This window comes from Neoarius graeffei, chromosome 7 (assembly GCF_027579695.1).
Source record: "Neoarius graeffei isolate fNeoGra1 chromosome 7, fNeoGra1.pri, whole genome shotgun sequence".
Classification (NCBI taxonomy): Eukaryota; Metazoa; Chordata; class Actinopteri; order Siluriformes; family Ariidae; genus Neoarius; species Neoarius graeffei.
Window position 1 is genome coordinate 45,421,576 of NC_083575.1, and position 25,135 is coordinate 45,446,710.

The 25,135-nt window shown below is 41.4% G+C and overlaps 1 protein-coding gene across 2 annotated transcripts in view; it reads left to right on the forward strand.

Annotated features, from left to right (window-relative positions):
* The window catches only part of lzts2a (leucine zipper, putative tumor suppressor 2a), a 133,446-nt gene that overhangs the window by 83,520 nt on the left and 24,791 nt on the right, over positions 1–25,135 (forward strand). Inside the window, exon 1 of one of the 2 annotated variants that reach the window (XM_060925756.1) lies at positions 18,429–18,712. The exons of the other annotated variant lie outside the window; for it this stretch is intronic. The gene's annotated coding sequence lies outside the window, so the exon portion shown is untranslated. Of the gene's footprint in view, positions 1–18,428; positions 18,713–25,135 lie in introns of those variants that run through there. 2 annotated transcript variants of the gene reach the window in all.

The following is a 25,135-nucleotide window of genomic DNA, read 5'->3' on the forward strand; positions in this document are numbered from 1 at the left end:
TAGGCAGACAGAGCATACCAATCAGAGTATAGAGGTTACCCTGCAGTACTTGACGTTGGGCGATGCTTCATCCTGGAGCCAGGCTCCGCCATGGATTGAATATGCTCATAATAGCCTTTCCTCACCATCTATTGGGCTGACCCCTTTTCAGTGTTGTCTCGGTTACCAACCACCTCTTTTCCCTGAGCAGGAGGAGGAGGTGTCTTTCCCCTCTGCCCAAGCCTTCATCTGATGCTGTCACAGGATGTGGGTACATGCCAGACATCACCTGTTACACACCAGCTGATTGTACAAGAGGAAGGTAGAGTGACACCACACACCAGTTCCAGTTTATCATCCCGGGAAAAAAGCTCATGTTATCCACTATCAATCTCCCTCTTCAAGTTTCCTCCCATAATCTGGCTCTCAGGTTTGTTGGTCCTTTTCCCATTTCTAAAGTTATTAACCCCCCTACTGTCAGACTGTTGTTACCCATGACCAAGCGTCATGTCCACTCCTCCTTTCATGTCTCTCAACTAAGACCTCTGGTCTCCAGTCCTTTCTCTTCCCTGCCAAGACCCCTCCCCCCAGGTTCATTGACAGAGGTGAAGCCTAAACTGTCAAGAGGCTACTAAAGGTCTATCAACGAGGTCAAGTTTCGCCCGTGTTTTTGCTCTGTATATTTATCTGTTTTTTTACTTTGCACTCTGTTTTTGGATTACGATTTTGCCTACTGTATTTGGATTATGAGTTTATTTCCTCCTGCTTTGGATTTATGCTCTGGACTCTATAGACTGTTTATTAACTTTGCACGCTGTGCTCGTAAAGGGATTATCTTCATGCTTTCTGTGTTTTTGAACTCACTCCTGTTTTTTTTTCTTTTTTTTTTTAGATTTTGGCTTGCTACAGTCTTTTGGCTTTTTTTCGTATATCATTCAAGATGCATTAAATTTTTATTCCTGTGCACTTAGTGTCTGCTTATTGGGTCCTAGCCTGCACCTACGGCCTTCACCCCATGACATTGTCATGGTATGGGGTTGTGTCCATGCCCTTGGGAAAAGTAACTTGCACTTCTGTGATGGCAGCATTAATGCAGAAATGTACATTGGGATTTTGGAGCAACATTCTGCCTTCAAAATGACGTTTTTTACAGGGATATTTCAACAAGACAAGAGTGAGAAGGAATGACAACATGACAAAGTGGTAAGTGCTTTCCTGTCCTCACTTTTTTTTTAATGTGTTGCAAGAATCAGAATTGAAATGTGTTTAATATGATAAAACAACAAATGTGTGCTGTTGTATTGTTTTGAGTGCAATACAGGTAAATAATTTACAATTTTTTTCAATTTTTTTTCCAGTTTTAATTTGAATTTCAACATATCATCCCAACTTTTCCTGATTTGGGGTTGTAGGAGGGTAGCTCGTATTTCATACTTTAGAATTGCTGGCAAATTTCTGTTTGGTCCTAGGATCACAGATTTGTTGTCTTATTGCTTAATGAGCAATTCCAGCGTTATGGACGTGACACTTGAACTCAAAATGGCAACAAATGACCCAGTGCATGTTTTATTGTCTCCCAGTACAGGTGTTGCATATTTTAAGGCTGTACCATACTGGAGAAGTGATAGAACAAGAACAATTCCCATAGTACATCTAGGGCATGCCAGAAAATGCCAATAAAAGATGCGTTATGGATGTGACAGAAAAAGTATCACTTTTCTTGGGTGACTGTACATTTTTATCAAACTCTGTGAAATCGTAAACCTAATGTCGAAATGGAGATATCCATTTGATAGAGGGGTCCAAGGTGAATATTAAAAAAATCTTTGTTTAAAATATTTTGTATTTCATGCAGAGTTTCGGAAGGAAAAGTCAGCGTTATGGATGTGACGAAATTCCGTTATGGATGTGATCCGTCTGAAATAGACATGGCATATGTTTAGAAAATCAGCAATTTAACCAGCATAACCCTTTGAAAAACTCTCTAAATATCAGCTAAAACTATCAAAGTTCTTAAATAATATTTAGGATGGCTATTGTTTTGCTGTTTTGTGGATTTTAGCATACATTTCTGTGGCTTGTGGCAATAATATAGAATTGTACATGATCAAAGTTGATTTTAGCTTGGGTTTTACATTATAAGAAAGAAAGACTGACAGTGACATATTAGGTTGGTTACAAATTGGTTCAACTTATTCACATCTGTAAAATACAGGCCTAGGTGATATCTCTGGGAGTGGTTTTGATGTATTACATGTTGCTTTATTTTTGCATGGTGAGGTTGACATTTACATGGAATTGCCCTAATGTAGCTTTTTTCCCAACTATTCTTCAAAACCCATATCAATACTCATGTCTTAATGATAATCATATACATAACTTGAGCTGCAGTGTTGTTTTTGGCAGCCATTTTTTTAGTTTTAGTCTTAGTCTTTTGGACGAAATGCTTATTAGTTTTAGTCACATTTTAGTCAATTCTATCCTTAATAGATATTTTAAGTTCGTTTCTTAGACGAGGATTTTTTTTTTTTTTTAAGCTTGTTACCTCGTTAACAGTTTTCGGCGAGAATCTCCCGCCTTCTTCAGAAACAGTCACCAGATGTCGAGTGGTGACGTGCCTTATCAGCTGATGTTGCGTTACGGAGGCGTGAACGTCCCGCCCAATTTGACAGGTAGTTCACGCCTCCTGCTGTCAGGTCGCTCCTCCAGGACGGCGCTCCAGGTGTGTGACAGCGCGTACGCTCCCTCATCCCGGTTCATCGTCCTCTGCGCCCGCTTACGTATCTCCACTGCCTCTAAAATCCAACGCTGGAATCTATTTTCTTCAGCGCGAATGACTCTGGCCTCTTCCCAATTCATTATGTGATTTTGCCATTTGCAGTGGTCTGAAATGGCTGATTTTAGGTTTTCTTGGTTTGCTTTTTCTTTTTCGGATCTTGTGAGTCTTTTTGTTGTTTCTTTTTCACACTCTATTTGGTGTTCTTTCCTTCAAGTATGGAAGCATCTGCCTGTTTCACCAATATAGACTTTATTACATGAACGGCAAGGGATTTCATAGATGACGTTGCATTTATTGTCCAGTTGTATTTTATCTTTGGGGTGAACTAGCAGCTGTCGGAGGTTCTTGTATGGTTTGACCGGGGTGTTGATATGATATTTCCTCATGGATCGTTGGATGCGTTCTGTGACTCCTTTTATGTATGGTAATGTGACAAAGCCCCGGTTTGTTTTTTCGGTGTTTTTTCTTGTTTGTTTTTTTCTTTTATTTGTGTCTGTAATTTCCCTTTCCGAATTGCCCACGGTGGATATTGGCAGTTTTTTAATGCCTGTTGGATGTGTTGGTCCTCCTCCTGTCTGTCTTTCTCCTCCGTGATGCTCTGTGCTCGGTCGTATAGTGTTCTGATTACTGACATTTTGTGTGAGATGGGATGTTCAGATGTCCAGAGAAGATATTGGTCGGTGTGTGTAGGTTTTCTGTATGTTGTGATTCTAATGTTCCCTTCTTCTGTGTGGTGTATTTTTAAGTCCAAAAAAGCTATTGTCTTGTCCGTTTCCTCTTCGTGTGTGAATTTGATGTTGCCTGTCTTGTCTATGGAGTTTAAATGATCCGTGAGTTGTTGTGTGTCGCCTGTTTTGGTTATTTCGAGAATGTCATCAACATATCGTTTCCAGAAAATGGGTTTGCAGTCGTCCGGTGCTGTTTCTATGGCTCGGGTTTCCAGATCCTCCATAAAAAAGTTACATAGAGTGGCAGATAGCGGGTCCCCCATTGCAAATCCCTCTTTTTGTCTATAGATTATGCCTCTAAATTGGAAATATGTGGAAGTGGAAATGAAATGTAATAGTTTTGTTATATCCTGTACTGTAAGTTTTGTGCGTTTTTTCAGGGTTCTGTCTGCTTTTAACCGGTTTTCTACTATGTTGAGAGTGTTTGTGACCGGTGTTTTTGTAGAGAGGGATATGACGTCATGTGATACAAACATTTCATCCTTTTTTATCTTGATTTCCTTTAATTCTTTCGCCAGTTGTTTTGAGTTTTTGCAGTGGTATTCCGTAAGTCCGAGGAGTGGTTTAATTATGTCTGCCAGTGTCTTGGAAAGGTTGTAGGTAACTGATCCTGTACTGTCTACTATGGGTCTTAGTGGTGCTCCGGGTTTATGAATTTTCAGTGTACCGTATGTCCGGGGGGTGATGTTTGCTGTGGGGATGAAGTGGTTGTATGTTTGTTTATCGATTTTGTTGTCGTCCAGTAACGGTTTGAGTAATAGCTTTAGTCTTTTTTTCTTTTCCTCCGTCGGGTCTTTTTTTAATACTTCATATGTGTTTGGGTCCGTGAGCATTTCATTCATTTGTTTTTCATATTGATTAGTGTCCAGGATAACCGTGGTCCTCCCTTTATCAGCCGGTAATATTGTTATTTTCTTGTTCTTTGTAAGTGTTCTGATGGCTTCCATTTCCTGTTTGGTTATGTTTCTGGGTGGCGGTTTAGCTGAGGTGAGGATGTCTGCTATTTCGTTCCTTAATGCGGCCTTCTGTCCTTGGTCCTGTATCATATTGCACGCTAGTTCCGTGGCTAATACGAATTCTTCATGCGGGCTTTTATTTGGTGTGATGGCATAGTTTAGTCCCCGTGAGAGTATAGTGCGTTCTGCTGTTGTTAGTGTGTGTTTAGACAGGTTGCAAATCCATTTTTCGTTTGTTTGCTTGTCCTTGCATTTATTTTGTTTCTTATTGATAAGTCTGTTCAGTTTTTTAATATGGCGTGTTTTTGTTTTTGAAAACTCTTGTTCTTGTATTGCATTCAGATGTTCTTCCATATTTTTTTCCATTTCACTGCTGAATTTGAACCGGCGTTTGAAATCTTGTTTTCTTTGTGCTATTTCTGTGTTTAAATTGTTGATTTTGTTAGTCGTGCATCTGATTCTTTCTCTTACCAGAGTCATTCGCGCTTTTTCGATGGTCCTTTCCGCGTTTCTTGTTGGTATCGGATTTTTTATGTAGAGGCTTGCTGGAATGACGCCTTCGTCTCGGCAGCGGAGATTGAAGCGGAGATGGTTTCTTTGTCACGCCAATTTTTTTCCTAGCTTTTCCAGGTAGCGTACCTCTTTGGAACAATCTTCTCCATAACTTATTTTTAATATGTAGTGGATGTTCATTATGTCTAACTATTACAGATATTTTAAGTTCGTTTCTTAGACAAGGATTTTTTTTTTTTAAGCTTGTTACCTCGTTAACAGTTTCGGCGAGAATCTCCCGCCTTCTTCAGGAGATTCAGAAGAAGGCGGGAGATTCTCGCCGAAACTGTTAACGAGGTAACAAGCTTAAAAAAAAAAAATCCTTGTCTAAGAAACGAACTTAAAATATCTGTAATAGTTAGACATAATGAACATCCACTACATATCTATCCTTAATAGTTTTGGTCTAGTTTTAGTCGACGAAAACTAAAAGGGTTTTAGTCCAGTTTTAGTCATTCATTTTATTCGAAAAAATAATTACTTTAAAACATTAAATTAGGCCAATACAGAGAGAGGAAATTGTACTCGAGGTTGACAGGTTGTGCATAATATACTCTCTACATAAACGCTGTCTAGTGCGCATGCTCTCTACAGAAACACTGTCTAGTGCGCATGCGCTCTACAGAAGCGCTGTCTAGTGGGCATGCGCTCTACAGAAGCGCTGTCTAGTGCACATGCGCTCCTCTACAGAAGCGCTGTCTAGTGCGCATGCGCTCCTCTACAGAAGCGCTGTCTAGTGTGTATACTCCATTGTTCACAGACTCGTGTTTCTGCCTCCGTTTAACATGTTGCAATGTGCTGATAGAGCACAAACATGTCATGATGAACACACAACTAGAAGATGACCACGCTGTCGGTTAATGTAAATATGATGGCTAAACGTGCTGCTAATGTTAGAGTAGCCAGGTGTGCTGCTGCTCATTTAGACATATTAAGGCATAGCAACAGGTCTGAAAAGCTATATTTCCCCCCGTATGTTTCACAGTAACTCAAATATGGGTCAATATATGACAAAGCATTCAGTTGCTGTCCCACCAATAATCCCTGCAGACAAGTTTTACTCATGACATGTTAACTGAATTTAAGTTAGCTTAACCAAACCAACTTTAGCATGAAGCTAGCGGTCCCATTCATTTTCGCCAGGTCACGGTGTTTTGGAAAACTTCATAGGAAATTCATCACAGACCGATTGTTGAGTGACATTAACCAAAGCTAGCAAACGTATACATGATCTGTTAAGGACTTCTTGTAACGTTAACTTGCCGTCGCAGAAATAGCAGCATGGTGAGCCTTTAGATGCCTCTTGAGGTTGGTCGTATTCTTGCCACGTAGTTTATAGCCACAGCGTGTACCTTTGTCTCCCACTACAAGGCATTCCGTTTTATTTTCTGCTGGATTATGTGTAAAGTATGTCCATAAATCATCGTGTCTTTTCCGCCCACCAAGCCCTTGTGCTGGCATTGCCGATGGTCCATGAATTGTGTGGCTGCCCCGGTGTGCACTGTGCCTGGACATGCCTGGTGGTGGGCGTGACCAAACAAGGACAGGATGCAGGTGCATTGCTGATATTTTCAGCATTTGGCAGACAGGTTGCATGCACCATTGGAGGAAACGCCATGCATTTTGATAGTCCTATAGCTAACCCACTAACATTTTCGTCTCGTCTCATCAACAAAAACAACAGATATGTCTCGTCATATTTTCATGATCAAAGAGTTATGTTTAGCTCGTCACTGTCTCGTTTTAGTCATGAAAAAAAGGTGCGTTAACGAAATAATTTCGGCATCATCGTTAACGAAAACAACACTGTTGAGCTGCTTGTCATATTGATCAGCAGTGTCTTGGTTTGGAACTGAACCAGTTTTACTTGCTAAGAATCTTTTGAGATGGAATGGTTCCAGATTAGGTACTGGCATCTTGTCGGTGAAAAAGGTATACCGCATACTGAAAACTAAATTCTGTTGCTGAAAGATCTTCACCTTCATCTCATTAGTTAAATGCAAGCTCTCTAATTGAAGGGCAGTGGGAAAACAGGACATGGGGACAAGGCTTGAGGAGCAAGCTGGACCTTGTTTACTGTTTTCTGGCTCTGTAATAAATATTTGTCATTTCATAAAGCAGCAAGTTTATACTACGTGTTTTGTTTCAAATGTAGATTTTTATTTTCTGTTCCTCAATGCAGAAGCACATTTATCTGTGATACAGATCTGTGATATGTATATTAACTGTGCAAGCCTCAGGAGAAGTTATGTGTCTGTCTGAAGGCTCCTCTTATACAATCATCTCTCCATTCCTGTGGGGCCTTTAAGAATGGAAGTGACTTGAAACACAAGTCAAAAGGCTCCATAAGGTTTTCTGCCAGCTCTCTTCTTTAGCACAGACAGGGGAGAGGCAGGGCGTATGCCTCCCCCCTTAAATATTTATTTATTTTTATTAAAGTGAACTATGTATCTCCATGGGGCAATTCCACAAGAGGGAAATGTTTTGCCTGCTCTCTCTCTCTCTCTCTCTCTCTCTCTGTTGTGGTATTTTTGCTTTTCTGTGGTTGGGTGCCAAAGACTTGTTTTTCAGTCATGACACCTGCTGCCAGATGTACACATTTTGGACACTTTAGGGCCATTACATTTCTGCCATCACACTTTTGTGTGTGAAATTCGTGTTTATACTCTATTTACATGTGTTTTACCATACAATGAGTACATGATTACGTATTTGTGTTACAGAAGGGGTGTTTGTTGTACTCCAAGAAGAGAACAGATTTGTGATTGAGGTTTTGTTCCACATTGCACATGTGGATCAAACTACACACCTGGGCAGATTGGCAGTATTTATCCTCTTTTTATATGCATTTCCCTTTTTTCAATCACTTTGCCTAGTTCCTATTGTGTAATTACTGACATGCATTAGTCACTTTGGCCCCTAAACTGGAACATTGTCTATAATTTAGACAGCGTGCCCTTTTAATGTCTGCCGGTGTTGTTTGATCCACATCCAGTTCGGGCAACAGTTGAATCTTTAAGTATCTTTTAGTGAGAACATTTGCAGAGCAAGTAAAAATCATGAAAGAACATGCACAGTGTGATGTGGACCTCATTAGTACTGCAGTTACCCTCTTTCATTCTCCACCATTCTCTTTAGCTCTTTGTCTCCATCATTCCTGCATACCCCCAACCTTCAGTAGACGAGGGGTTAAGTGTTTTGTAGAAGACTGAGGCCCTGTCCATACAGCAACGGATTCAGGTGATTCTGATACAATTGCTTATCGTTTAGGCCTGGCGTCCACACGGCACCGGCGTTTTGGGTGCCCAAAACACAATCTTTTTGAGAACGGGTTCCAGAGTGAAAGATCTGGCAACGTTGCCGTTGTGAAGTCGTCTGGATGAGTAGAACGGATTTGTTTACGATGATGTCACAACCACATGACTGTGAGTGCTTCACGCCGGGTAGAAGTGTAACGAACTCGATGCGAGTTGTCAACAAATCCTAGAACTTGGTTCATGAAACGCGCTTACAAAATATTTTCACTGTGAATATTTATTGTGTAATGGTGCAAAGTGAGAGAGAGCGAGAGAGAGAGAGAGAGACTCTGCCCTTAGGGCAGAGTCAATCCCGCCAGCAAAAATAGGGAAAAAACGGAGCGATCTCACCTCTTCAGATGTTGGTTTAAGTCCTACAATACATTCCTCAAAAAGGGCGTAGAGGAGCAAATTAATCCATCAACGTGTAGCATTCAATTTATTCCGGACCATTAAAGACGCCGCCTTCCGCGTAGAATCATACGTCATCCTCGCCGCCATATTGGATAGGTCAAAGCGGAGAATAAAGATTCATGTGCTGCGTTTAACTGTACCAACAGGTTTACCGTCCAAACGAGATCACATGGGATTACCTTTCACAGGTGAGAAACAACAAATTAATCCATCAACGTGTAGCATTCAGTTTATTCCGGACCATTAAAGACGCCGCCTTCCGCGTAGAATCATACGTCATCCTCGCCGCCATATTGGATAGGTCAAAGAGGAGAATAAAGATTAGCTGCGTTTAACTGTACCAACAGGTTTGCCGTCCAAACGAGATCACATGGGATTACCTTTCACAGGTGAGACTGGAAAAATACTTTTCATTGTATTTGGTCATTATAATGTAATTTTACGAACAGATTTTCCTGACTTTGTGGCTAATATGAAGTCTCGCGCATAATAGTTTATGCGCATGCGTCCTTACTACTTCTATTGTTCTGGTGTCTCCGAAGGGACCGTCTTACAGCGCCCCTAGAGGTGTGGCGTGTGTATTGCATCGTTTTCAGCAAGCGTTGCGTTGCCATATGGACCTGATATTTTACTGATCGTTGCCCATTTGGACGCGATATATTTTTAAATAACATCTCGTTGCCGTTGTCGTGTGGATGTAGCCTGAGTGTTTCGCTTTGTGCCAGTGTGTGAGTCTGTGTGCTTGATCAGATGACAGGTTGTATGTTGGATTAGAGCACAGCTCAGTTTCTTGTTCCACCAGCCACTTCATTAGTTTTTCTGAAGCAGCTCCATTCAGGTCTACTCTGCCCATGAAAGAAGAATAGAGAGCTGAGAAACAGCCTTCTATAGGACTTCCTCCTATATATACTCAGTCATGGGATAGATCTGAAACTTTAACTGCTTTAAACTTGAAACTTGTTAGCGACACATGAGAGAGGTGACCCTGAGCCTGTATGAATAATTTTGAAAAAAAAACACCTCATTCAACAACCTATCTATCATCCATCCATCCATTATCTATACTGCTTATCCATCAGGGTAGTGGGAGAAGCTGGGGCCAATCCCAGCTGACTTTGGGTGGGAGGTGAGGTACACTCTGGGCAGGTAGCCAATCTACTGCAAGGCTAAGACAGAGACGAACAACCCTTCATACCTATGGGCAATTTAGAGTAGCCAGTTAACCTAATCTGCATGTCGCTGGACTGTGGGAGGAAACCGGAACACCCGGATGAAACCCATGCAGGCACAGGGAGAACATGCAAACTCCACACACAAAGGCCTCCGTCAGCCACAAGGTTCTGATCCAGAACCTTCTGCTGTGAAGTGACAGTGCTAACCACTGCACCACCATGCTGCCCACCTATCTATCAGTTATGTGATGTGATTTCCATATGTCCAGACTGTGATGTTCAGCTGACATATGTACATGTATATTAGTATGCAATAACACACTCACACATTTACCAGCTGAGCCATAGACATACACATTTTAGCAGCTGCCTCAATAACTCAGTCTATACAATTTAATAAAAGCATTCTCCCATTTATGGGACCATGTCTAACTCTGAGAATACAAATGAAGTACGTAGAAACACATGAAGTTACAGTGGGGCAAAAAAGTATTTAGTCAGTCACCAATTGTGCAAGTTCTCCCACTTAAAAAGATGAGAGAGGCCTGTAATTTTCATCATAGGTATACCTCAACTATGAGAGACAAAATGAGAAAAAAAAAATCCAGAAAATCACATTGTCTTATTTTTAAAGAATTTATTTGCAAATTATGGTGGAAAATAAGTATTTGGTCAATAACAAAAGTTCATCTCAATACTTTGTTATATACCCTTTGTTGGCAATGACAGAGGTCAAACATTTTCTGTAATTCTTCACAAGGTTTTCACACACTGTTGCTGGTATTTTGGCCCATTCCTCCATGCAGATCTCCTCTAGAGCAGTGATGTTTTGGGGCTGTCGCTGGGCAACACGGACTTTCAACTCCCTCCAAAGATTTTCTATGGGGTTGAGATCTGGAGACTGGCTACGCCACTCCAGGACCTTGAAATGCTTCTTACGAAGCCACTCCTTCGTTGCCCGGGCGGTGTGTTTGGAATCATTATCATGCTGAAAGACCCAGCCACGTTTCATCTTCAATGCCCTTGCTGATGGAAGGAGGTTTTCACTCAAAATCTCACAATACATGGCCCCATTCATTCTTTCCTTTACATGGATCAGTCGTCCTGGTCTCTTTGCAGAAAAACAGCCCCAAAGCATGATGTTTCCACCCCCATGCTTGACAGTAGGTATGGTGTTCTTTGGATGCAACTCAGCATTCTTTCTCCTCCAAACACGACAAGTTGAGTTTTTACCAAAAAGTTCTATTTTGGTTTCATCTGACCATATGACATTCTCCCAATCCTCTTCTGGATCATCCAAATGCTCTCTAGCAAACTTCAGACGGGCCTGGACATGTACTGGCTTAAGCAGGGGGGGACACGTCTGGCACTGCAGGATTTGAGTCCCTGGCGGCGTAGTGTGTTACTGATGGTAGCCTTTGTTACTTTGGTCCCAGCTCTCTGCAGGTCATTCACTAGGTCCCCCCGTGTAGTTCTGGGATTTTTACTCACCGTTCTTGTGATCATTTTGACCCCATGGGGTGAGATCTTGCGTGGAGCCCCAGATCGAGGGAGATTATCAGTGGTCTTGTATGTCTTCCATTTTCTAATAATTGCTCCCACAGTTGATTTCTTCACACCAAGCTGCTTACCTATTGCAGATTCAGTCTTCCCAGCCTGGTGCAGGTCTACAATTTCGTTTCTGGTGTCCTTTGACAGCTCTTTGGTCTTGGCCATAGTGGAGTTTGAAGTGTGACTGTTTGAGGTTGTGGACAGGTGTCTTTTATACTGATAACGAGTTCAAACAGGTGCCATTAATACAGGTAACGAGTGGAGGACAGAGGAGCCTCTTAAAGAAGTTACAGGTCTGTGAGAGCCAGAAATCTTGCTTGTTTGTAGGTGACCAAATACTTATTTTACTGAGGAATTTACCAATTAATTCAATAAAAATCCTACAATGTGATTTCCTGGATTCTTTCCCCCCATTCTGTCTCTCATAGTTGAGGTATACCTATGATGAAAATTACAGCCCTCTCTCATCTTTTTAAGTGGGAGAACTTGCACAATTGGTGGCTGACTAAATACTTTTTTGCCCCACTGTACTTGGAGAAAGCCATACATTAATGAAAATGATTTATTCTGTTTTCCAAGTGAGGTTGCAACTTGTAATTCCCTAACTACCACCTGAAAAACACCAAAAACACCCCTTCAACTTGAAACTTCAACTTGCTATCTTGGTGTAGTCTTCTAAGCCATCAGTTCCTTCCCCCATTGACAGCGTGACATCAAATTGAAGGGTACCAATACAGCATTTAAACATAATCAATATCAAAAGCACAAGCCCTAATTATAATAATGCACACAAGTGCAGCCACCTGATTAGCAATCATAAGCTTAAAAGTCCAAAAGCACCAAGTTTTATTGCACATGGGCAACCAATATGGCGTCCAGGATGTGACACAAATTCGTAGATAACCAGGTACTGAAAGTTAAGTATAGCCAGTGTAAACATACTTGTTAGCCTGGATTTTGTTAGATGAAAGAAAGTTATCTTCAAGTCAGTATGGACAGCGGAGAAACCAAGTATCTGTATGAACCTCGGAAAAAGGACTGTCCGCACCTGGGAAATGATTTCAGCAGCGAATCATCAGATGATTCTAATGATGAAATCTGTGAAAGTGATTGGCCGCCATTTTGCCAAGTCACTCGAGGTGGTTATCGAGAAATAATCTGAATCTCTCAACCAATCAGCGTGCATGATTTCCTATAATCACCTCCATATTTATACTAAAACACGTTAATCCAGTAGTTCAAATACCCACTCAAGCCATGGCAAAAGATTTATTATTAATGTTCCTAGGTGACCAGGGAATAGATTAATGTTTCAATTTTACTGTTTTGCTCCCATTCCCACAGAACACCATTACAGCATAATAGTGATTTAAATAAAAGGTTTTCAGTGTGGATGTGAATTGGGTATCTGATAAGAACTTTCGACAGGAGCATGTTTCCTTTTAATCTTTTGAAAAGTCAAATTATCCAACAGACATTCTGGCAAATTATGCATAATTCTCTGCACTTTCACCATTTCCACTGCTGAGTAAGCCGTACCGTACTGAAGTACCCGTGCTGAATTTGGTTACCCTTCTTACCCAGGTACCATTCGAGCCGAGCCGTTACATACAAAGGGGCTAAGAATAGTGCAGACTGTTGATTCATCAAACAGTCACACAGCAGTCCTGATTAATGTCTCTGGCTGAACAGCTTCTTTACTGGCACAAAAATTTTCAGCAATAGACTCGTGTAGTGTCGACTAAAGTTTCTCACTCTTTTATGAAGTCCTTTTCCTGTTGGATTTAAGAGGCCAGGAATTTAAATCATTTAAGCAGTAGTTTTAAACAGCAATTTAATAATTTCTGATTCATTTTTATTTATTTCCCCACAGTAACATTTTCTTATCACTATGGAGATTGATCTTGCTCCCCCAGTGAAACCTGCCATCTTGTGTTTTGGGCAAATTTCACATAGTTTCCTATTCACTTTGTTTGCTTCCAACCTAGGATATAACAATAAAATAATGAAGCTGAACAACTTACTTAATGCCCTCCCAAAAGTTCACACTGCATGTGCATGTGTTGTCTGAGAAATTTTGCACTCAAATTCCTCTGTATACTGAAGATTAAAGTATTGGCACACTTGGTTGTGTTGGGAAGTGAAGGTTTGAATGATTCCTTTTTATTTTCAATAAAAAGTATCAAAAAAAAGTTTTAAAAAGAGTCTTGTGCTTACTTTCATACATTTTAATATCAAATGAGATGACTGGTTTCATTTAAAAAATCAGTTACGTGAATTTTGAGCAATATTTTTGTACTTGTCAAGTCACCACCTGATAAACTCTAAACAAACTCTCCTTTCACAGGTAGAGTTATGTGGTAGGGAAATGACGTACTATGATGTAGTCCTAGGTTCATATTTGCTGCTGAGCCATGGTGACTGCTCTGTGGTGGGCTTCCCAAAACCCTCTTAATGCTAAGAGCATCTTAACTAGAAGAGAGCGTGTTCATTGTGCTGCTCGCTCTACCATTTAATGATGATCTTTGTGCTACAATGCTTTTGGGAAACCCAACACAGTTTGGTTGACAAGTGCTAAAAACAAAGCATGAAATAGAAATGAACAATTGCTGAGTTTCTTTCAAACCTACTTAGCCTTTTATTTTTCCTCCATGAGACCCACTTGTCAATACTCAAATTACTGTAGCATATAAATATAAAAACAGGCCAAGTCATTCTGTTTGAGCAGGGCTTTTATTACTTTTTATTAATTGGCTAGTCGGCGTCTTTTGACTGTTCCTGTTAGGGGTCACCACAGCAGATCATCCACTTCTATCCAATCTGCATATTTGATTTGGCATAGGTTTTTATACCGGATGCCCTTCCTGACACAACCCTCTCCAGTCTAGCTGGGCTTTGCCCCAAGTATGCGCTGGCTTGTGCAACCTGTGTCTGGGTATTTTTTTACCTAATCTGCATGTTTTTGGACTGTGGAAGGAAACCAGAGCACCCAGAAGAAACCCAGACATGGGGAGAACATGCAAACTGCACACAGAAAGGCCCTGTCGGCCGTGAGGTTCGAATCTCAAACCTTCTTGCTATGAGGCAACAGTGCTAACCACTGCACTACTACTACAACTATAAGAAGTGTTGCCAGGCAAAACAAACTTCGCCCGGTAGCACTTATTTTAGTGTTGTAACAACTGATTCAATCTCACAAGTGTGATCTCTGTTCTTTCACGGTCACTAATACTAATGAGAACATTTGTTTCATAAGTGTAGTGTAAAGAGACTAAATATCTGGCAAAAAGCTAAAAAAAAATCTTACAAAACTTTTTATTTGCCTTTTTAGAAAGACCAAACAAAAGCTGTGATAATCAAAAGGTAATTTTTCTTAAAATAAACACCACTTACTTGATATCGAGTCAGTAGCCTTGGTGAACCACGAGGTGAATTTTGTTTATCTTTTTATCTGTTGATTATCTTCCGATACTATGAAGTTACAACGAGGTTTCTCTTATTTCGTTTCTAGTTCTGATTAGTTCCGAAGTTTATCAAGAAATAGAACGGGTAATTGAACTTGATCAGAATAAGTGCTGATTGGTTACAAATGCTGTGCCCTAAATCACTATACTCCATACACGCCATACTCACTATATAGGGAATTACTATGTAGAGGACTATATAGTGAGCTCATTGATTAAATAAAACATCATCTTTGTCGCAGCCTTTTTTTTTTCTTCTTTGCCGCGGCACCACTTTTCATGATGCATTGTGAGATACTTTGAGTGTACTATATAGGGTGTAATAATGCTCACTATACATTTGGACAGCACAACAAAATGGCAACCTGACTATATAGTCCACTCTGTAGTGAGTAGGGAGTGATTTGGGACACATTCGGGACATTGGGACACCACCTTCAAAAAGGTCAAAATCGTTTATTTGACTTTTCAGAAGGACCAAACAAAAGCTGTGATAATCAAAGGATAAATTTTCATTACCTTTTGATTATCACAAAATCAAACGGTAAAGAAAGTTTCATGAAGATTGGTTCAGCTGTTTTCCCGTAATGTTGTTTAACAAAGAAACACCACCAAAAACAATACCTCGCCCCCTGGTGGACTCCGTCCCGGACGAAGTAGTGATGATGATGATGATGATAATAATAATATAAAGAAAAATAAAATATTTACTATAGCCTGGCTAACGCGACTTCAAAGCTCTCTGAGTTATTAGTCTGGCCAAGATATTAAGCCCAACCGTTTCCCAGAGCCCGTGGTTGACCCGCCTCCCTGAAATGCCTCAGTTTGCTACTGGTCGAAGCCAGAAAAGGCTGTGACGAAGCTTAAACCAATCACATCACTCTTTCCTCTGACGTATCCGATGCGACGGGGCTAACTGGTAGATTAAACTCTTACCGAAGCCGGTCGGGAGCAAGGCGAAAACGTCCTTCCTTTCAGTAAATACCTCCAGGGCTGCTCTTTGCTCCGTTTTCAATGAGAACTTCCCGTTGAATGCTTTCAATACAGCATCTATGCGTAATAGATGCGGAAGCGTGAATGAAGCGCTTCCGGCATAGATTCTGTAAACAATCTATGGCTTCCTTTCGCAGTTCTACTACGTCAGTGCCTTGAACACGCCTCTACTCAGGGCCGTTGGAGATGCTCAAAGTTGATTGGTTCCCGATTTTTCGGGAGCTTGGAAGAACTGTAGATAGCTTGCCTGACCAGACTAAGCTCGCAACAGGCCCTCGTGTTGCGTCACGCTTAGGATGGGCGGGCCCAGGCTAATTTTACTAGCCAGTTGATGATTATTATTATTATTATTATTATTATTATTAACCAACTGGCTAGTAAAATAAAATTTTTTATTATTATTATAGAAAATAGTAAAGGGTGGCATGGTGGTGTAGTGGTTAGCGCTGTCGCCTCACAGCAAGAAGGTCCGGGTTCGAGCCCCGTGGCCGGCGAGGGCCTTTCTGTGCGGAGTTTGCATGTTCTCCCCGTGTCCGCGTGGGTTTCCTCCGGGTGCTCCGGTTTCCCCCACAGTCCAAAGACATGCAGGTTAGGTTAACTGGTGACTCTAAATTGACCGTAGGTGTGAATGTGAGTGTGAATGGTTGTCTGTGTCTATGTGTCAGCCCTGTGATGACCTGGCGACTTGTCCAGGGTGTACCCCGCCTTTCGCCCGTAGTCAGCTGGGATAGGCTCCAACTTGCCTGTGACCCTGTAGAACAGGATAAAGCGGCTACAGATAATGAGATGAGAAAATAGTAAAGTAAATAGTAAAGTAAAATATTATTTTACTTTACTATTATTAACTGGCTAGTAAAGTAAAATAATAACCAAAGCATATGGTATTTTTCGTACCCCAAGATTGTTGGAGTCATTCTCCTGGACTCGGGGGGGGAACAAAACAAAACTATATGACCAAAAGTATGTGGACATCTGTTGCTTAGTTCATGGGGTTATTCTCATGCTGGATCATGTTCGGGTTCCTTAGTTCCACTGAAGGGAAATCTTAATGCACACAGATATTCTAGACAGTTGTGTGTTTCCAACTTTGTGCAGGCCCACATATGGCTATGATGGCCAGGTGTCCACATACTTTTGGTCATCTAGTGTATTTGAGGTAGAGGTCAGTTTTTACTTATAGTCAGGCGGTCAGTTGTGAAGCCTACAGGACAAAGTCAGTCAACATTCTGGCTGTGGACATGGTGGATTGCTTGAGTTCCCATTTATGGAATTAATTCAGTAAATACTTCTTCAGAAAATGCTTTGTCCTCTATTTTGGAAAACCAACCAAGTTCATTAGAAAATATCACGGGTAGGTATTTGCAAAAATATTTCAGAGAGCAGCCATGATTTGACCGAATTTGTTCAGGAGCAGGCAAGAATGGGATTAAAAAGGTGTCCTGTACACACTTTTTTTAAAGGACTGAGGTAAATTTTACATTCCATAAAAGCCCCACTCAAAAATACATCTGCGTGTTCAGTCAGGCAATCCTGCGTGTTCATTATGCTCCCAAGGATTTGTTAAAGTGTGTGTGTGTGTGTGTGTGTGTGTGTGTGTGTGTGTGTGTGTGTGTGTGTGTGTGTGTGTTCACCTACAGCACTTTGAGATATCAGGTTCAGCCTCCTGGTGTGTTTATGGGCAGTTCATTTTTATATGATAACTTCCCTGAAGGACACAGACATCCATTAATCACTCAGATGCTCATGTGTCTAGTTCTCTACTTGTCTGCTGTTTCTGTCCTCTTTAATTCTCTCACAGAATCCTCTGGCTTTATGGCTCTCTGCTCACGTTAGCATGCTGTGCTTCCTTTGCTTTTGTTCAGTTCACCGATAGGCAGTAATTGAGCGAGAGGAGCGGTAACAGCCAGAGCACAGGGAGACTGGGGCCCTTTGAAAAGCAGACTTGCCCATGAATGTACTCTTCCCTCCTGAAGAACTTCTCTCGACAAAAAGTCATAGCCTGCGTGCTGCTTAGATTGGACCAAGTTCAAAGAAAATGTGTGCTGCGTTTGTGGATGAAGCTTTAATTTACGATGCCACATCACAGTTCTGCTTTTAGATCGTGTGTGATTTATTGCATGTACACAGTCATGGTGCAATACAGTGTATATGCTGCATTTCTTTCATTTGTCTGTATGATCTGAAGTTTTGAGCTTGTGTAATGTGATCTGTATGTTTCAGCATGACGAGGCTTTCTTAGGGAGTCTGTGGGAAATTAAATAGACAGGAGTTTATGAGGGAGTGAAAGTGAAACAGCCATCATCATTCATAATCATTTAGTTACATCCCAGCAACTGCTGAGTGTCAGATTTGAAGCAGGAAGTAAGTCTGTCCCAAATAGCTCCCAGTTTCCAGAAAAAGTAGGAGAGAGAGAGAGAGAGAGAGTGCACTATGGGCAGGGACTAAGCCCCAGCATGAGATGGGATTGTGTGTGTGAGAGAGAGAGAGAAGGAGGGGAGCTTGCACACAAAGTGAAAGAGGTAGGGGGCAGGGAGAGGGGGAGGTGCTAGGACAGCAGAGCAAGAGTGCAGGAGAGGAAGGGGCTTTGCAGTGGGCAAAGAGAGGAAAGTTTGACTAGAGGAGAAGGAGTGCAGGAGGAGGAGCAGGAAGAGAGTGTGTGTGTGCGTGCAAGAGTATGTGAGAGAGCGGGAGCATGCGAGTGTGCGAAACGAAGAGAAAGAGAGGGAGTGAAGCCGAAGAGCAGAATGAGCAGGCTAGGTTTGTGTTCTTAGTTTGGCTCCGGGACAGAAAGCAGAGACAGGAGGAAGTTACCATGAAGAACACTATGGGTATGTACGAAATTGCAGCTATCACGCATACAAATGCACACAAATCACTCACACTCTCTTGTCGAGTTCAGGTTATTGCTGATTTTTTGTGTTTTTTTTAGACACAAAGCTCTGGGTGCTTTGAAGTGATCCAGATGAATGATTAACTTTCTGAACAGAGAGGTTGAAAGATAGGGCATCTACAAGACAATGAAGAGCAGGGTGTTAGCAGCACTATATTCTCTTTCGATGAGAGGCATGTGTTTATTGGCTGGTGTGGAATACACTAAAAACCAAGGTACGTTAAAGTTACAGAAAGTGTTGTGCTAGTTCCACACTGTATTGGCCTTGTAGCATACTTGTGTGTGTTTTGTTGTCCGTGATTGATCTGTGTTATGTGTGAGAGCGTTCGATGTTAGAGGGCTGCTGTTATGAGCCGAGCCTCTCAGTACAGCAGAACAATCTGCAGTAATGGATATCTTCATGCTGGATTTGCTCATGGAAGTGTAGAGAGCTGAACTGAAGACTCTCGGGAAGAGCTGAGGATGGGGATATTGTTTTCCTGTGCTGTATAGGTTACTTAGTGTAAAGTAATCAGACAACATAATCCTCTGGGCACCTGGCATAAATGGGGCAATTTGACACTATATACAGACACAGTTTAAGCTTAGAAGGTCTTTTTTTTTTTTTTTTTTGACAAGTGTAACAAAAAAAATGCACAGTGTTTGCAATCTATTACCGGGCATTTATTCTGGTGATATCAGTCTACTCTGATGTCCTGCTAATAAGTTTCCCCATTGTGTGCGTCCTGATTTTATTGATATTTAAGAGCTGGAGTTTGTGGTCTGACTCAGCTTAGTGGTAGACCTGTGTACAGATTGATCCTAAAATAGCACAGACTGTGACAAGTCAGAAGTCTGCAAACATTGCTTTAAGCAGATGAGATCACCAGGAGAAGGTGCTTGCGTCAGTCTGCTGGAAAATAATAGATGTGTTAGATCACTCGTGTATGTGAGAGGACTTGGAATTGAACACTTATACACTCACTTTGCTGTTGTCTTTTTAAGGAAATTTCATGGTCAGCAGAACCTTGGCATGGTTTTAATCAGTCAAACGCAGTTCAAAATGGCCCCTGAAAGTTTCATGATCGACATTGTTCAGGGTGGCAGTGCATGTAGGATGGTGGGAGCTTTCGCTTTTTCTTCTCTTCTCCCATCCTATCCTCTTTTCTGTAACCTTTCCTCTCCTGTTGAGGAGATGCCAGGTATTTATATAGATGTGTGTGTGTGTGTGTGTGTGTGTGTGTGTGTGTGTGTGTGTGTGTGAGGAAGGAGAGCTCATTAGCCCGGTCTTGGACTCAGCTGACTGCGCTGAATCAGAACTTTCCATTCCATACTTTTCCTCTCTGTCTGAGCTCGCTTGGAATCTGAAGTGACACAGTCCCATATTTGTCTGTTCTCACTGTGGCTTATTTGCATATTTTCAAACTCCAAACCTAAAGTGTTTTTTTTTTCTCCCTGTTGTTTGTGGCTTCTGCATTCTTCACTATGCATGCACTTTTTAAAACTGTATATTCATGCCAACATACTTTTGATTCAGGTCAGAATGGAATTTATTTGCCGTTGGGTCGTGTACTCTATGCTGCTGTTTTATGACTTCTGTTTATGTACATAACACTTGTGGTTTATAACATTAAAGCAGATTCTGGTTATTGTTTGACATTATTTGTATATTAAAATATATATTACAGTAATACATGATGATATAGTAAGGCCAAGTTTACATTAGACCGTATCTGTCTCGTTTTCTTCGCGGATGCACTGTCCGTTTACATTAAAACGCCGGGAAACGGGAATCCGCCAGCGTCCACGTATTCAATCCAGATCGTGTCAGCTCCGGTGCTGTGTAAACATTGAGATATGCGGATACGCTGTGCTGAGCTCTAGCTGGCGTCGTCATTGGACAATGTCACTGTGACATCCACCTTCCTGATTTGCTGGCGTTGGTCATGTGACGCGACTGCTGAAAAACGGCGCGGACTTCCGCCTTGTATCACCTTTCATTAAAGAGTATAAAAGTATGAAAATACTGCAAATACTGATGCAAATACTGCCCATTGTGTAGTTATGATTGTCTTTAGGCTTGCCATCCTTCCACTTGCAAGTGGTAAGTGATATGCGCTGGGATCACACACACAGCGGCTCAGTCCCAAATCACAGCTCGTGCGCTCCACTCGCGCGCTCTGTGAGCTGCGCAGGGCCGGAGTGCGCACCCTCCAGAGGGCACTCGCTGTTCAGGGCGGAGTGATTTGGAGCGCAGGATGCCTGCGGAGCCGAGCGTATCCGTGTATTGGTGTTGCTGTGTGCACGCGAATCATGTATTGATGTTGCTGTGTGCACACTAATCGTTTTAAAAACGTTAATCTGATGATCCGCTGATACGGTCTAATGTAAACCCCACCTAATTTACTTGATATTGCTTTAGGAAAATTCCACTGACTGCACCCTTTGTTGATGTATTGTGGCTTGATGAAGATCACAGGTCATCATGGGGCCATAAGCACAGGTTTAGAACCTGGAATAGCCCATTAATGTGCAATGGATATTAATCCCCCTGAAATATTAACCATGCTCTTGCTCAGCTTTGCCTATACCTGTTTTAGGGACAAAATGGATGAACAGCACAATTATGACTCTCTGGTAGTAGTGATGGTCAGATTTGGGTCTACTTGTTGCTTTCATTCCTGCTGATTACAGCTGATATTTAATACGGTAATAAATGGTGCTCACTGACCCATCCAGGCCATTTTGAATTCCCGGTGTTGAAAGAGAGCATTCCTTTGGCTCATTACCCTCCCATCACTGGCATCTTAGCAGAATGACCACTCAGCAGCGAGCAAGGAGAGGGGCATTAGTGTGGCATGACCACAGCTTCTCTCTGAGCTGTTCTTATTCCCGATGTATGTCTGTCTGTCTGACTGCTGGCCTGGGATAAATAATCATTAGCGGTTGGAAATTTATGCTGCGGTATTCAGGAGTAGCTGAGGAGACACAAGCCAGCCAGTGCTTCCAATGCATCTAACAGAGCATCTGAGGACTTTTCACTACCATAAGCCTGCTTTCATGCTGTTTACACTATAACCTTTCTGGATCCTTAGGATGCTGACAATAATGCACATTGGGTAATTATAAAATGCACACAAAAACATGCTTTTTATCATCATCAAAAGGGACAGCTGGCACGGCAGGACAGGGGTGTGATGTTTTTGACATTCTTCTTTCAAACGTCTCTGTCTTCGGTGTCTAAGGTTTGCACGTCTTTCTGCCTCTAACCGCTTCCTACTTCTTTTCACATTCTTCTCCAACATATTTGTGATTGCACAGCAACTTTGCTTGGTTGTGAAAAATGGTATAAATGTGCACAGCTAACAAAAGCACCTCAATACTCAGTTCACTCGCTGTTATTGTTTTAAAAGCAACAGTGTTATGCTCAGGGTATTTGTATTTCCGATGCGTAGTATGTGTTACACTAGATGTCGACGCACCATTGTGTTATACGTCACACCTCTGGTTGTGGAACGCCGGCACACTATTTAAAAACATACACTGGCACGGCTTTATTTGGTTTAGTATAAACAACCAAAGCAGGAATATTACGGAGTCTTCTTTATTGTAGAATATCTGTGTAAAAAGGGCTATAGACTACTCTAAGGTTGAATATTGTTTGGGTTTGTAAGGCCTACTCTGGTCGTGGTTTCTTTAAAGGTGTCATTGCATCGTTTTTTCATTAATTGTGCGGTGGTCTCTAGTATGAATGAATGCCCTGTGAGCCGTTTTTTGTGAAAAAAAATGCTGTGGTGCTCCTGTTTCAGGCTGTTCTAGTTTGGTGGAGGAGTGGGTGGGGAGAGAACGACAGGATTTCAGCTCTTACTCATGAATATTCATGACATGTAAACATATCGCTTCTGATTGGCTAACAGCACTGTGACGCTCCCTCCAGTGGGTTATGGGCGAGGCCATGACTACTAATTTTCGAAGTGGCGTAAGTTCGTAGGGCTTTTTCTGATTCACTTGTTTTTCCGTCTGTTTTCTTTCATAGGCTAAGACAGGGAATGGGGGGTAGAAGAACATTTTCACGTGCAGCATGCATATGCAACTCGGAGTGACCTATGGTATTTCAAAAAGAGCAAGTATTAAACGGTTTGTTGTGGAATGACACCTTTAACCCTTAAAAACAAAACAAAAAAAAAACCCACACAGGCCTTCATAATCGCACCCTGCTGACAACAGATCCTCTGGGTGCATTGAGAGTTATCAGTTTATGGCATGGATGTTATCAGTTTATGGCCTGGATGTCTCCCTGACACAAGTCTAGACAGGGACAGCTGGCTGGAGCCAAGTACAGTAGTACTTTACACACAGCAGAAAAAAGCTCCACCCATGATGTTGATTGACAGGCACTATCGTCCAGGGTATTGTATAGGGGATGTCAGCTGCTGCGTCTTATAGGAGAGGGTGGCCCCGTTCTGGGAGGCCCAGGGAGGCCGGAACATGGCATGGAGCGAAGAAACCGTGTCTTTTGTGAGAGAATTGTATGGCATCTCCAGAGTACTCGTATGCTTTGCATAGGCTCATATGCTTTGAGATGCTAAAAAGCCTCCTCACCCCCCGTTACTTCCCTGCTTCTTCTTTCATTCACACACCCTTTTGTTCATCCTACTCACCATGAGATGCTGTATGTCTCATATGTACCCCCTTTGTCTCTTAAAACACCACGATACAGGAATGGGAAATGAGAGACAGGAGAAGGACATGCCTAGCAGTAAATAGGCAGTCAGGTGTGAAAGAAGATTTAAGTAAGGGATTAAGGACATGCCAAATAGAGGAAACGCAAACGGGATGCTTTTTTATTGTAAGAATAGTGGAAAGTCAATTATAAACAGATTATAGAGAGTTTGAAGGTGAATTAATAAATGAGTGAGGAAATGGTAGGATGGAATGAGATCAAAGGGTCCCGATGTCTTTTTTTTCCCCTCTCTCTCTCTCTCTCTCTCTCTCTCTCTCTCTAGCCCTTTTTACACAGATATTCTGCAATATTGCCGTAAAGAAGACTCCTTAATGTTCTGGCTTTGATTGTTTATACTGAACCAGATAAAGCCATGCCAGTGTGCGATATTTTACACAGCATGCAGGTGTTCCACAAACAGAGGTGTGACGTATAACGCAATGGAGCATCAGCATCTTGAACAGGCAGTGTAAAAGAGGCTTCTCTCTCTCCTGTGTTTATCTTCTACATCAGGGGTTTTCAAAGTGTGGGAGAATGAGCCCCCCCTCGGAGAGCAAATAAACAACCGCGCCCCCCCTTACAATTTTTGTTGTTGCTATACTTAATGTTCCATTCGTATTTTTAAAAATGGTTGTTGTACACATTATTTTTTTCTTTTTCACATTTTAAACATCTGTGCTTTTTAAAACATCTTGTTTTACACATTTTAAACATCTCATAGCATCGTTAGCTAGCACCTCTTGGCAGACAACACACTGTGGCAGTGGAGCATCTTCAGATCCAGTCCATGAAAATTCCAAACTTTAAATAATCGTGGTCATACTTCCTTCTTTTTCCAGTCCCCCAGGATTCCGCGGGCCTTTTTTGTGATTGTTGTGGGCTAAAATGTCTGATGTTGCGGGGGGGTTTCCAAAAAAAATTGCGATGAAAGTTGCGGTGTTTTTTGGGTTTTTGTTGCGATTACATTGCGGGAGGAAGTGAAAGTTGCGAGAAATTGTTGCAATTTTCTCTTTTTGTGATTAAAATTGAGTGATATGTTAAATATTAAGTTATTACTAAAAAAATATTGATTAAAAAAACAAAGACACTGAGAAATGGTCCTATAAACAACTTTACCAATATAAAAGATTACCAGGACTACAAAAATGCAGAAAAATAGGCTTTACTTATCCAAATGCACCTGTTGGTTCTAAAGTTAAAGTGCAGAGAACCTCACAGCACAACATGAAGTTACCTTCAAATATAATATAAATGCCTCAGCTTTCATGTAAGAAAAAAAAACCTATTAATACTAGTACTGTGTACAGTCAGTCTCTCCTGAAGACTAAATTAAACAATAATTATAAACTAATAAAATAAATGGCTCAGGCTTCATAGAAGAAAAAAAAATTTGAACAGAATATCACAGTATGATGCTGAAGCTGCCTAAACAATGGAAAATAAAATACCATTTTGGCAAAAATGTTGGCATCCATTAATTTCTTGTATTAAGTAAAAAAAAAATAAAGTGCACACAGTGCTTCACTGTAAACATAACACACTTTCAGTGTTGCCAGATACTGCTGATGTTTTCCAGTCCAAAATATGTTCAAAACCCGCCAAAATGCACTTGAAACCTCCCAATCTGGCAACACTACGCGCATGCTGCTTCTCTTGAGC